Source organism: Aethalodelphis obliquidens, unplaced genomic scaffold (genome assembly GCF_003676395.1).
Source record: "Aethalodelphis obliquidens isolate GAN/ISIS:26980383/991018 unplaced genomic scaffold, ASM367639v1 scaffold7, whole genome shotgun sequence".
In the NCBI taxonomy this organism is placed as follows: domain Eukaryota; kingdom Metazoa; phylum Chordata; class Mammalia; order Artiodactyla; family Delphinidae; genus Aethalodelphis; species Aethalodelphis obliquidens.
The window spans coordinates 38,433,924-38,445,628 of record NW_020837951.1 but is presented as its reverse complement, the minus strand read 5'-3'; the positions used below and the strand labels follow the sequence as shown (position 1 = coordinate 38,445,628).

The 11,705-nt window shown below is 38.1% G+C and overlaps 1 pseudogene; it reads right to left on the bottom strand.

The window, feature by feature from the left end:
- Nucleotides 1–1,731: 1,731 nt before the first annotated feature.
- LOC113619699 (inorganic pyrophosphatase 2, mitochondrial pseudogene) lies at nt 1,732–3,004 on the bottom strand (annotated as a pseudogene).
- Nucleotides 3,005–11,705: the final 8,701 nt, after the last annotated feature.

Genomic DNA, 11,705 nt, shown 5'->3' with positions numbered 1-11,705 from the left:
AAACCTTTTGATAATTTTCTAACCTGCCAGCTACCATTTTATTTTTTAAAATTTATGGTTATCATTAGAATCAGGTATAAAATGTTATAATTCTTCACATTTACATGTTTTAAAATTAAGGAATCTTTAAGGGTGATATTTGATTCATTAATGGTAATGTATTTCTTCTAATAATTATCAGTATCTTAAATGTGGTATCAGCTATTCTCTTTGGCCTGGGATCACTTTTCCACCCACACAGTTCCCTTTTCATGTCTTTAAGTACTGCTGACTAGGCTGGGCTTCTCTAATCTCCAGTTTTGGAGATTGATTTTAGCTGTTAAATAGGAAGCTTAAACTCAACATGAACAAAACAGAACCCTTGTTTTTGTTTTTGTTTTCCTTTCAGTTTTATTGAGATATAAATGACATACAGCACTAAGTTTAAAGTGTACAGCATAATGATTTGACTTACATACATCATGAAATCATTACCACAATAAGTTTAGTGAACATCCATCATCACATATAGATTCAAAATAAAAAGTATTTTTTCCTTGTGATGAGAACTCTTAGGGTTTACTTTCCTAACAATTTTCATACATACAGCAGTCTTAATTATATTAATCATGTTGTATATTACATCCCTAGTATTTACTTATTTTATAACTAGAAGTTTGTATCTTTTGACCACTTTTATTCAATTCTGCCTCCTTCCACCTCCACCTTGGGTAACCACAAAATCTGATCTCCTTTTCTGAGTTTGTTTGTTTTTGAAGTATAATTGACCTGCAACAGTATGTTAGTTTCACATAGTGAAACATCGTGTTTCAGTATTTCTGTGTGTTACAAAATGATCACCACTATACTAGTTACTGTCACCAAACAAAGATATTACATTATTATTGACTATATTCTCTACACTGTACACATCCCCATGACTCATTTATTTTTGTAATTGGAATTTTGTACCTCTTAATCTCCCTCACCTATTTTGCTCATCCCCCACCCTCCTTCCCTCTGACAATCTATTCTCTGTATCTATGGCTCTGTTTCTGTTTTGTTATGTTTGTTCATTTGTTGTTTTTTTAGAATCCACACATAATAAAATCATACATTATGTCTTTTTGTCTTTCTCTGTGACTTATTTCACTTTGCACAATACACTCTGGGTCCATCCATGTTGTTGCAAATGGCAGAATTTCATTCTTTTTTTATGTCTGAGTAATATTCCATTGTGTGTGTATATATATATATATATATACACACCACATCTTCAGTCATTCATCTGTTGATGGGCACTTGGGTTGCTTCGGTATCTTGCCTGTTATAAATAGTGCCGCTGTGAACATTGGTGTGTATGTATCCTTTCAAATTAGTGCTTTCATTTTTTCCAGATATATACCCAGGAGTGAGATTTCTGGATCATGTGGTAGTTCTGTTTCTAGTTTTTTGAGGAACCTCCATACTGTTTTCTATAGTGGCCTCACCAATTTACATTCCCACCAACAGTGCATGAGGTTTCCTTTTTCTTTCTTTTTTTCACATCCTTGCAAACACTTGTCATTTGTTGTCTTTTTTTTTTCAAAAATTTCAATGTTTATTTACACATCGCATATGAAAAAGTTTGAAAAAAAAAGTTTCAACAGGAAGTTAGCAAATTCTCATAGATCTGCCTGTTTCTAGCACTTGGGGGAGATGGGAGTCTTGTAGTTCTTAGAGACTGGAATCCTGATGGCAGAACTTCAAACGTTCTCATCACTTGCCAAGGAAGTGCCATACTTGATCTTCTTCATTACTTCCTTTATTCAGTGAAAATGACACCGATTCAACTAATGATCTAGCTTCCTCTTGAGAGCAGTGGAAAGGGCTATCACATACCTGCACGTTTGTCCAATTTATAGCCCCTCCATCACAGTTCTCCATAAGCAATGCTTTGCAATATTCATGAGTAGATTTAATAACTTTAAGAGCAAAAGCCTTGTTCTTGAATTCTCCATTAAAAGCAAACTGGTTGGGCTTCCCTGGTGGCGCAGGGGTTGAGAGTCCGCCTGCCGATGCAGGGGACACGGGTTCGTGCCCCGGTCCGGGAGGATTCCCACATGCCGCGGAGCGGCTGGGCCCGTGAGCCATGGCCGCTGAGCCTGCGCGTCCGGAGCCTGTGCTCTGCAACGGGAGAGGCCACGACAGTGAGAGGCCCGCATACCACAAAAAAAAAAAAAAAAAAAAAGCAAACTGGTTTTCCAGTTTTCCCTCTGGTATCTTATAAAATCTAAACCAATTAAGCATAACTTCTAAGTAACCAGGTTTGTACTTCTTAACATCTTCAATATCATGAAACTTTGAGGCTTCAGGATCATTCACATTGATAGCAATTAATTTCCAATCTGTTTCATCCTGATCAATAAGAGCCAGAATTCCAGGGGTCTTCACATGAACAACATCTCCATGAGAAAGAACCTTTGAGCGTATCTCACAAATAGCAATAGGAATCTTATCTCCACAGCAGTCTGTGCTCTTATCTTTTCGATGGGGATCTTCCCAAGTCTGAGGGAGGGCACCATCATTCCATATATAACCCTTGTGAGGAAAGATATTTGCACATAGGGAAGCTTGCCATCCTTTACATCTTGTTTAATGGGATTCAATGACTCCTCTGTGGCAATCTCCATTTTAGCATTTGTCCACGGAGGTACTTCTACAACCATATTAAACAAATTCTCATATTCATCATTTCGTGCTCTCTTTGTAGGAATGCCATTTTCCTCTTCAGAGGAATATCAGAGGAAATGTAGTGACCAACTACATTCTTGAAAAAGAGGTGGTAACCGGGAGAGTGGGGCTGGCCGTGCTCCTCCGTGCGGTACAGGGCCATGGCGCAGCACAGCCGGGGCCCTGAGCTCGCTCCCTGTGGCAGGTGGGCGGCGGTGGCGGCGGCGGAGGTGGCAGTGGGAGCGCCAACGCGCCAGGCCCAGCTGGTCTGTTTGATAATAACTATTCTTACACGTGTGAGGTGATATCTCATTGTGGTTTTGATTTGTATTTCCCTGATGATTAGTGATGTTAAGCATCTTTTCATGTGCCTGTTGGCCATTTTCTTTGGAAAAATATCAGTTCAGTTCCTCTGCCCATTTTTTAATTGGATTGTTTGTTTTTTTGATATTAAGTTATATGAGTTCTTTGTATACTTTGATATTAACTCCTTATTGGATATATTGTTTGCAGATTTCTTCTCCCATTCAACCGGTGGCCTTTTTGTTTTGTTGGTAGTTTTCTTTGCTGTACTTTTTAGTTTGATGTAGTCCCATTTGTTTATTTGCTTTTGTTTCCTTTGCTTGTTTGTTTTTTAAGTCGAACCTTACCTTCTCACATTTTCCCCTATTTCTGTAAGTAGCAACATCCTTCTTTGAGTTTCTGAGGTCAAAAATTTTGCAGTTAGCTTTGACTTTTTTCTCACTCTCATACCCATAATTGGTCCATCATTAAATCTTTTATAGTATATTCAGAATCTGTCTAATGCTCTCTACCTGCTTCCTACTCAGGCATAGTGATTCAAGCTACTGTCATCTCTTGCCTAAATTCTTCTGGTAGCTTCCGAATTGTCTTCCTGCTTCCATGTTTGCCTTACCATCTATTCTCCACCTTGAAGCCAGACTGATATTTTAAAAACATACATTATATCATTTTACTTCTCTGCTCAAAACTTCCAGGAGCTTCTCTTTTTAACTCAGAAAAAAGCCCAATGGCCTCTGCATACCTTACATTTGATCTAAGATTTTTCTACTTCTTTGGCCTCATCTCCAACATTCTTTCCTTTTCTTCTTCTACTCTAGCCATACTACTGGCCTTCTTGCTGTTCTTTGAACATACTAAACATTTGCCTACCTCAGGGCCTTTGCAGTTATTCTCTCAGGCCGGAATGCTCTTTAATCTAATATTTTCTTGGCTTAAATCCTTCAGTTTTTTTCAGGTCTCTTGCTTAAATATCACCTTATCAGAAAAAGCTTTCCTGACTGCCCTAAGTAAAATTAACCTACCTCTCATGCTCCTTATCCCCCTTTCCTGTTTAATATTTTTCCATAGCACTTGTCACCATCTAACATATTTTTTATATAATTAACATTGTATTTTACATACAATCTATCTGAATAAATTATATATATTTAGTATAATGTATGTTGACTTATAGCCCCCACTAGACTGTAAAGTCCATGGAATCAGGGACTTTGATTTTTTTATTATGTGTCCTCAGTGTTTGTAACAGTTCTTAAAATGTAATTGGTGTTCCGTTAATATTCGTGGGATAAGTAAATAAATAAATTTACCTTATTAGAGAAAGAATTTGCTTTGTTCAGATTCTAATAGTACCAGTCAAGTTAAGACATTTCCTGATGCTTTCTTCTCTCTTTGCCTAGTTCCATCCCTGATGGAGACAGAAGCAATTTTGTGTGTGGAGATGGGAGTTGGATGGGTTAAAGAATGCAAGGGAGGAAATAGAGAAAAAAGAAGACCATACCCTTCTCCTCCACTTTAAGTGTCCCAGCTTGAAACTACTACCAGTTGGCAGAGGGAAGAAGTTTTAACTTTAAATCAAGTTGGTTTTTTTTTTTTTTTTTTTGCGTTATGTGGGCCTCTCACTGTCGTGGCCTCTCTCGTTGCAGAGCACAGGCTCCGGACGTGCTGGCTCAGCGGCCATGGCTTATGGGCCTAGCCGCTCCGCGGCATGTGGGATCTTCCCGGACCGGGGCACGAACCCATGTCCCCTGCATCGGCGGGTGGACTCTCAACCACTGCGCCACCAGGGAAGCCCCAAGTTGGTGTTTTGATTAATAAACTGGACTAGACGTTATTATTACTGAGCTAGATTATTCTTGGCACTAAAAGTAACTTAAAAGAAGAGTGTCTAAGAAAATTATGGGACCTTCCCTTACCCAAAATTTTCTTCAAAGGACAAGAGAAAAAAATGAATCTGCAGATTGGTTATAAAAGACCTAGTATAAAGGGAATGAATGAAGTTGTTTGGGTTTTTTTTTGGTCTGCATTCTATGGAGTTCTGCTTAATCAACATAATGGTTACCCTTCTATTGTGCTCTTTATCACAATGGTTAGTAATCTGTTGTTTACGTGTCTGTCTCCCTTACTAGACTATGAGTATAAGAAGAGAGGGCCAGTGTTTTATTAAGCCTGTTTATCCAAGACCCACCATGGTGCCTGAAACATAGCAACCATTTAGTGTTTGTTGAATAACACCCTCCTCCCCCAGCCTCTCTTCTCACCTCAATTCAAGAGTTACCTGCATACCAAAATACGTTGAGTATCAAAAATGCAATATTTGGCGATATAAGAGGCTGATTGCTTAGATATTTAGAGATTATACTGTATTCCAAGGTTTAGATCTGCTTACCACAATGAAAATTTAATATCACTCCATTCTATACTCTAAGGGAAAACACTTTACTTCTGATGTATCACAGGGTTGCCTTTATTCTTCCTTTCTTGCTCAAGGTCTCAGCCACTTAATCTGTCTCCCCCGGCAGGGTATGAATGTGGCTTTTATGGAATCCAGTGTTTAGAATAAAAGCTGAAAATAATCCTCTTCTCTCCACATCTGGTATTGCTGTGATGCCTTTTAAAGGCAGAGCTTGAACCCTTATTATTTAAAAGTTTGAAAGTCAACATCTTCTGTATGCTTGTGGCAAATGCAAAAAAAATTGACGACTTTTTGAAAGACTGTGGAGAGAGCCTGTGTTTTAGTATAAAAACTACAGCATCATTGTCACTATGATCCAGAGGCGAAAAGTTATAAAACATTTCAGCACAAAGAGATGTCACATGAATTTAATAATTTTCATGTGGATAATCATTTTCCAAACAAACTGTAGCCATGACTTAATCCCTCCTAGAAAGACAGGAGTGTATCTTCAAACAAACTGCCTAAGCTGTTTGTTCACAGTTTGCTTTTTGATTCAGCAAGATGGATTATGAGGGGTAACAACCAGAGCTGTGACAGCTTTGGCTAAATCCCACCTGGCGTTCAGTTTGTTCGTTTCTCCTTTAAAAAGCTCTCCAAGTTCATAATTCTACAAAAGGCTCAATCAAAGTCATTGGAGGAGTGCCTTGGCTTAAGGGTCGTGGTAGTGGCGGGGTTGGGGGGTGGTGTTGGGGGAGGGGTTTAATATGCCAAGTAAAAGATCCATTGTTATTGAAAAATTCTTCATTTGTTTTATTTACATAGTGAAAGCAACCCAAGTATGAATCCAGTTTGAAAAATGCAGTACTTTGGCTGACTGTGAAGTGAAGTAAAAACATTGAAGTCCTATCCCACTGCTTTTAGTGAGTCTTTCCTGGTCAGTGACAGCCCAGTGACCCTTCTTGGGGCACAGTGCGGCTGCCATTTTCCTGACCTCTAGACATTGTTTCTTCCATAGCACTCATCCATAATCATATTATATATATAATACACATGTGAAACCTCCTCCATCATATTTATTAGCCTATCTCCTTTCTACTATGGTTACTATCACCTTTATTCCCCTCACCCTGGCTAAAAGTGTCAGTAGGGAAGGAAAGAAAAATTTGGTAGTCTTTCATTGCATATGAGAGTTCCTGACAGAGGAGTTGCAAAATACAGGACTAAATGGCTACTAAGTATTTCTTTTTTCAGTTGTAGGATGCCATGTTAGTTATCTCACAGTTCTTTAGTTCCTTGGTTAGAGTAGGCAAGTTAGTGTTAATTGTTTATGGTCAGCAGCTGTCCACTTTGGGATATCAACATATTGGTCAATCTTCATTACTCATGAAGTGGGTAGCAGATAATTTGCCATTAATAATTAAAATGCTGACATTTAAGAATAAATTAGTTTAAAAATGGGAGCTAAATCAAAACCATCTGTATTTACAGTAAAATCAGTTTATCTTTACTTGCATTGAAGCGGCAAAAGAAAGCGTAGAGTTAGCATGAAGAATTGTTGACAATGTCTATGGGAGTACTACATTCCTGGGAGGACAAAATGTTAGGAAACACTGATCTTTGCTTCAAAGCCCTAGAAAGTAGAAGCAAGAGATGGCAAAATTAGATTGCCTTATACTCTTTCATTCCTTGTCATCATTCCTTGTCATCATTCCCTGTATGGACAGTAATTTTTTACCTGATGCTACCTTCCTAAAGTCATCTTTGAGACTTGGTTTCTAATGTATAACTACTTAGCATGCATTTGATCCCATATGCTAACAGGAAAGGAAAACTATAAATCCAATCTTGCTTTGAGATTGAACTATGGATTTCAATTACTATATCAAACCTTATACCTGAATTGTTGTTAAGCGCCAACATTATTTGCATCTAACTTCCTCTTCCTTTATCTGTATACCTATCATGGAAGTGCTAAGCAGGAATACAGGGGCACAGGGTTGTCAACCTATGGGAAAAGGAAGTAAATTTTAGAAATTTGGTGTTTGGTCCCTGGATCATTCAAGAGTGGCAGTCAGTTAAAATATTGATGTGCGCATATGGTGTCATCTCTTCAGATATCCTAGTAACAACCTATCTTTGAGACTCAGAGCTTGAAGTTTAAGAAAAGCATGAATTGAGAATATGGCATTATATTAGTCTTTTTCTCTCTTTCAGTCTTTGATAGGTGTTGAGGACAATAAACTTGAAGGTTTTTTTGTACTTTGATTTAACAGTTTATTGTATTGTTTTAATGTTTTCTGTGGTTTCTGTGTTTTTCACGTTTTGCACCATTATTTCAGGTCTTCTGGACCTGAGATTCAAGTACAAGTTGTCGAAATTATTGCATTTTTAACAATATATTGGAATCTGGGATAATCTTATTTATTTTATTATTTTATGTTCAGGTATTTGTTGATGTCAGTTAAAAATTATGGCCTTTATATACATTAATTTATCTGCAACATATATAAATATACATATTGAAAGCATATTTATTTCTAGTATATATAAACACATATTTTTTAGTTTATACATATGTAACACTTATTTTCAGTGTATGTGTAATAGTCACAAATATTTTCCAGTGGCATTTTAAATGAAATTTTAATTTTTCATTGTTTTTCTTTTAAATTGATCAGTATAACTGATTAAGTAATCAGCTTTCATCTTTTTGTGTATGAAATGAATGTTTTCTGCTTTTACCTGGTAATATACTTTTAGGGTAGCTAAGGTTTGGGGATGCAGCAGGGAGTTCCCAGAATGAAAGTGTTAACTCCCTGAAGAAACAGAACTCTGAAGAAATGTAGTGACAATTGTTTGGCACTAGCGTAGCACAGGCAGGTTTTAACATGCAAATCCTGTTTTGTTGCTCTTGTTTTCCTGGTACCCAGAGAAAAACCAGATAATCATTGTCACTCCAACCACAACTGCTCAAAATGTGCTCTTATTCAATAAAGAAAATAAAGACACTTTTAAAGTTTGTTTTTGAGGGTCTGAGTTCTGTAGAAATACTCAGGCTGAAAACAGGGGGAGGAAAACAAATATTTGTTAAGTGATGTGCCTGTGTCTAACATTAAACTAAATGATATGTGATACAAAACAAAAATGCTAATATTTCTATAAACAAGGACCTACAGATAAGATAGATAAAGCACATGTAGGAGTCAGTTAATAACATGGCATTATTTTCTACAGGGTTAACATTGTGCAGAATTTTGGGTCATGGACTCCTTGAAAATCTGTTAATACAATAATACATAGTTACATAAAATTTGTAGGCAATTTTACAGAGGAAGGGGGTCTAAACCCCTAGAATAGAAAACAGGACAGTAATTTTAGGTTGTTCTTTCTTCATTATTATTCAGAGAAATCCTAGATAAGGACATTACTACTCATATATTCTCTCACAGCACCATTTATCTCATCTTAGATGTTCATGGTTATAAATTAACATTTATTTGTGTGATTATTTGCCTAATGTCTGCATCCTTAACTTGACTGTAAGCTCCATGCTGTCAGAAATATCCTCAGTCACTGTTTCACTCCCTGTGATGAGCACAGTTCCTGGTACATAGTAATCACACAAATATTGGTTGAAAGAATCAACAGCTGATTGTGGATCTGACATTAAATATACAAGTTAGAGAAGACAGCTAGAGTTACCTGTGCTGGAATTGTCAGGATGAGTTTGATGGAGGAGGCAGCACCAGTTCAACCCACATTTATTGAGCACTTATCATGGGTAGGGCCTTGGGCTCTGCATGGGATGGGGGAGATATCTAGAGCTTATTTTTGGAAGGTGGGAAGTTTTGATGGTCACAGAGGCAGGGAAGAGGCATCTTGGGTGAGGGGAAATAGCAGGCTTAAAAGTGGTGTGGAATAAGCACAGTGGATGAGAAAACTAGCATTGCTGGTGGATGTTGGGTAATTGTAGAAAACGTGGTGTGACAAGTTATGAACTGTTTTGACCAAGATGTTGCCTTAGGTTGCCTTGGGTCTCCATAAGTAGACCTTGTGATGAGGATTCATGTGCAAGTGATTTCTTAGAGAAGTACTCCCAGGAGAAATGAGTAAGGGCATGAAGGGAAGGGGAAGAAGCCAAATAAGTGTGTGTTTTTTTAGGCAAAGTCCCAGTTTCAGCCTGACCCTGCCAGGGAGTTCTGAAGTGTAAATTACACCTCCGAATATGTCCAAATCCAGGCAAGGGAGCTAGGCTGTCACACTCCCACATTATTTGGGCATCAACTGCTGGTTACCCCAGGGGATGTAAACTCCCAGGCCCTTCCTGTTTTCTTTGCAGGAGCAGGGACAAAGTAGCTCTAGTAGCTCCAGGGCAGTCATTGGAAGAGAGTAGTATGTGCTGATAATTATTAAAAGCATATCACCCCAAAGCCAAGGAATGGACTCACAGAAAGGTCAGTAGGATGGTAAAGCCTCTGGGGAGAGCACCTGCGGTGACTGCCACAGGAGTTCTAGCTTGACTTAGTAAGCAATAGAGATTCATCACAGTGGTTCCCAAATTTGGCTACACGTTAGAAACACCAGGGGAACTTTTTTTTTTCTTTGCGGTACGCGGGCCTCTTACTGCTGTGGCCTCTCCCGTTGCGGAGTACAGGCTCCGGACGCGCAGGCTCAGTGGCCATGGCTCACGGGCCTAGCCGCTCCATGGCATGTGGGATCTTCCCGGACCGGGGCACGAACCCGTGTCCCCTGCATCGGCAGGCAGACTCTCAACCACTGCGCCACCAGGGAAGCCCAGAGGAACTTTAAAAGAAAAATTCATGACTTGCTCTGACTGAGATGAATTAAATCAGAACCTCTTCAGGTAGAACTTTGGCATCAGTGCTTTTTTAAAAAGCTCCTCCCTTGGAATCAAAGGATTGACTGGATTACAGGCTCCGAGGCAAGGATGTGGCAGGATGTAAGTATAAATAGTATTTTTAGGGAGATAAAGAGGCAGAATTTTATAGGCTGTGTTCAAGGGAGAAAAAACTGGAGGAGGTAGAGTTTTAACAAAAGGTGATGACATGGACTGCGATGGTGGCAGAGAAAATGGAGATTAAAGGAACAAACTTGAGAGAAATTTTAAGGAAAAAATCCAGGAGATTTAATAACTGATTGAATGTAAGAGATGGAGGAGTCAAAGATGGCTTGAAGATTTCCAGGCTGGGAGTCTGGCTTTGAAGCAATGTTCTTTGAAGTACTATGATGCTCAGACTGTGTGGAAAATTATATTAGCATAACCCTTTGACATTTTCTGGAGAAGGGAAGGTGCTTATTATTAATAAGGAGCGTGTCTTCCTTATTATTCTTTGGTCACAACTTAGACATTCTACTAACTCTTTTAGGCTAAAAGTGATTGTTTAGATCATATGATCCATAATATAATGAAAGTAAATATATCTTATGTGGCCTGAGAAATTTGTTCCCATGGAACTTGGAGCTTGGGTGTTCAGAAATGGTGTTCATAATTCTGTCATATTCTGCTAGTGTCAATATTCCAGTTGACAGGATTGGCACTGGTTACTTCTGCTATTAATACTGCTAAATATACAAGTTTATAGCCATCTATCTTTTCTTATATCTTAGTCATAAATTGTAACCCTTGATATAACATATAATTAGATATATCTTTAGCATTTTATGCTTTTTATAATGTGATAAGTTCTTTCTTATGTTTGTGGAGTAATAGAAACAACTTTTCTCTCTTGATACAATAATTATGTAAGCAATTGAAGTTTACATATTTTGCCTTAATTGTATAATATTTCTTTATATATACAAAGCAAAATATGGTTATATAACTACTAGTGCCACTCATTTTGTATAATACTTTCTCAACATATCACATGAAGAATCCAGTAAAGATGGTAAAAAAAGGGACTATTATCCCCACTTTATAGATGTTAAAGTTAAGGCCAATAGGAGTAAAGTGACTTGCCCATGGTTGCTTAGTACGTAAAGTGGTGGGAAAGAAGCATGAAGTCAGGCCTTTTGTTCTCGATTCAAATGTCTTTCCCTTATGCATTGCTCTCTTATTCTAAAGCATTAAAAAGTGATTCTTCTGAGTTCTGCTTTTCCTAGGTTGTGATCATTCATATTTGGATATCTCACTTACTACATATGAGCTGTGGCTTTTAATTTCGGGAAGCAACAGTGGCAACAACAGTATCAATTTTGGTTTTTTTTTTTTTTGCGGTACGCGGGCCACTCACTGTTGTGGCCTCTCCTGTTTCAGAGAACAGCCTCCGGACGTGCAGGCTCAGCGGCCATG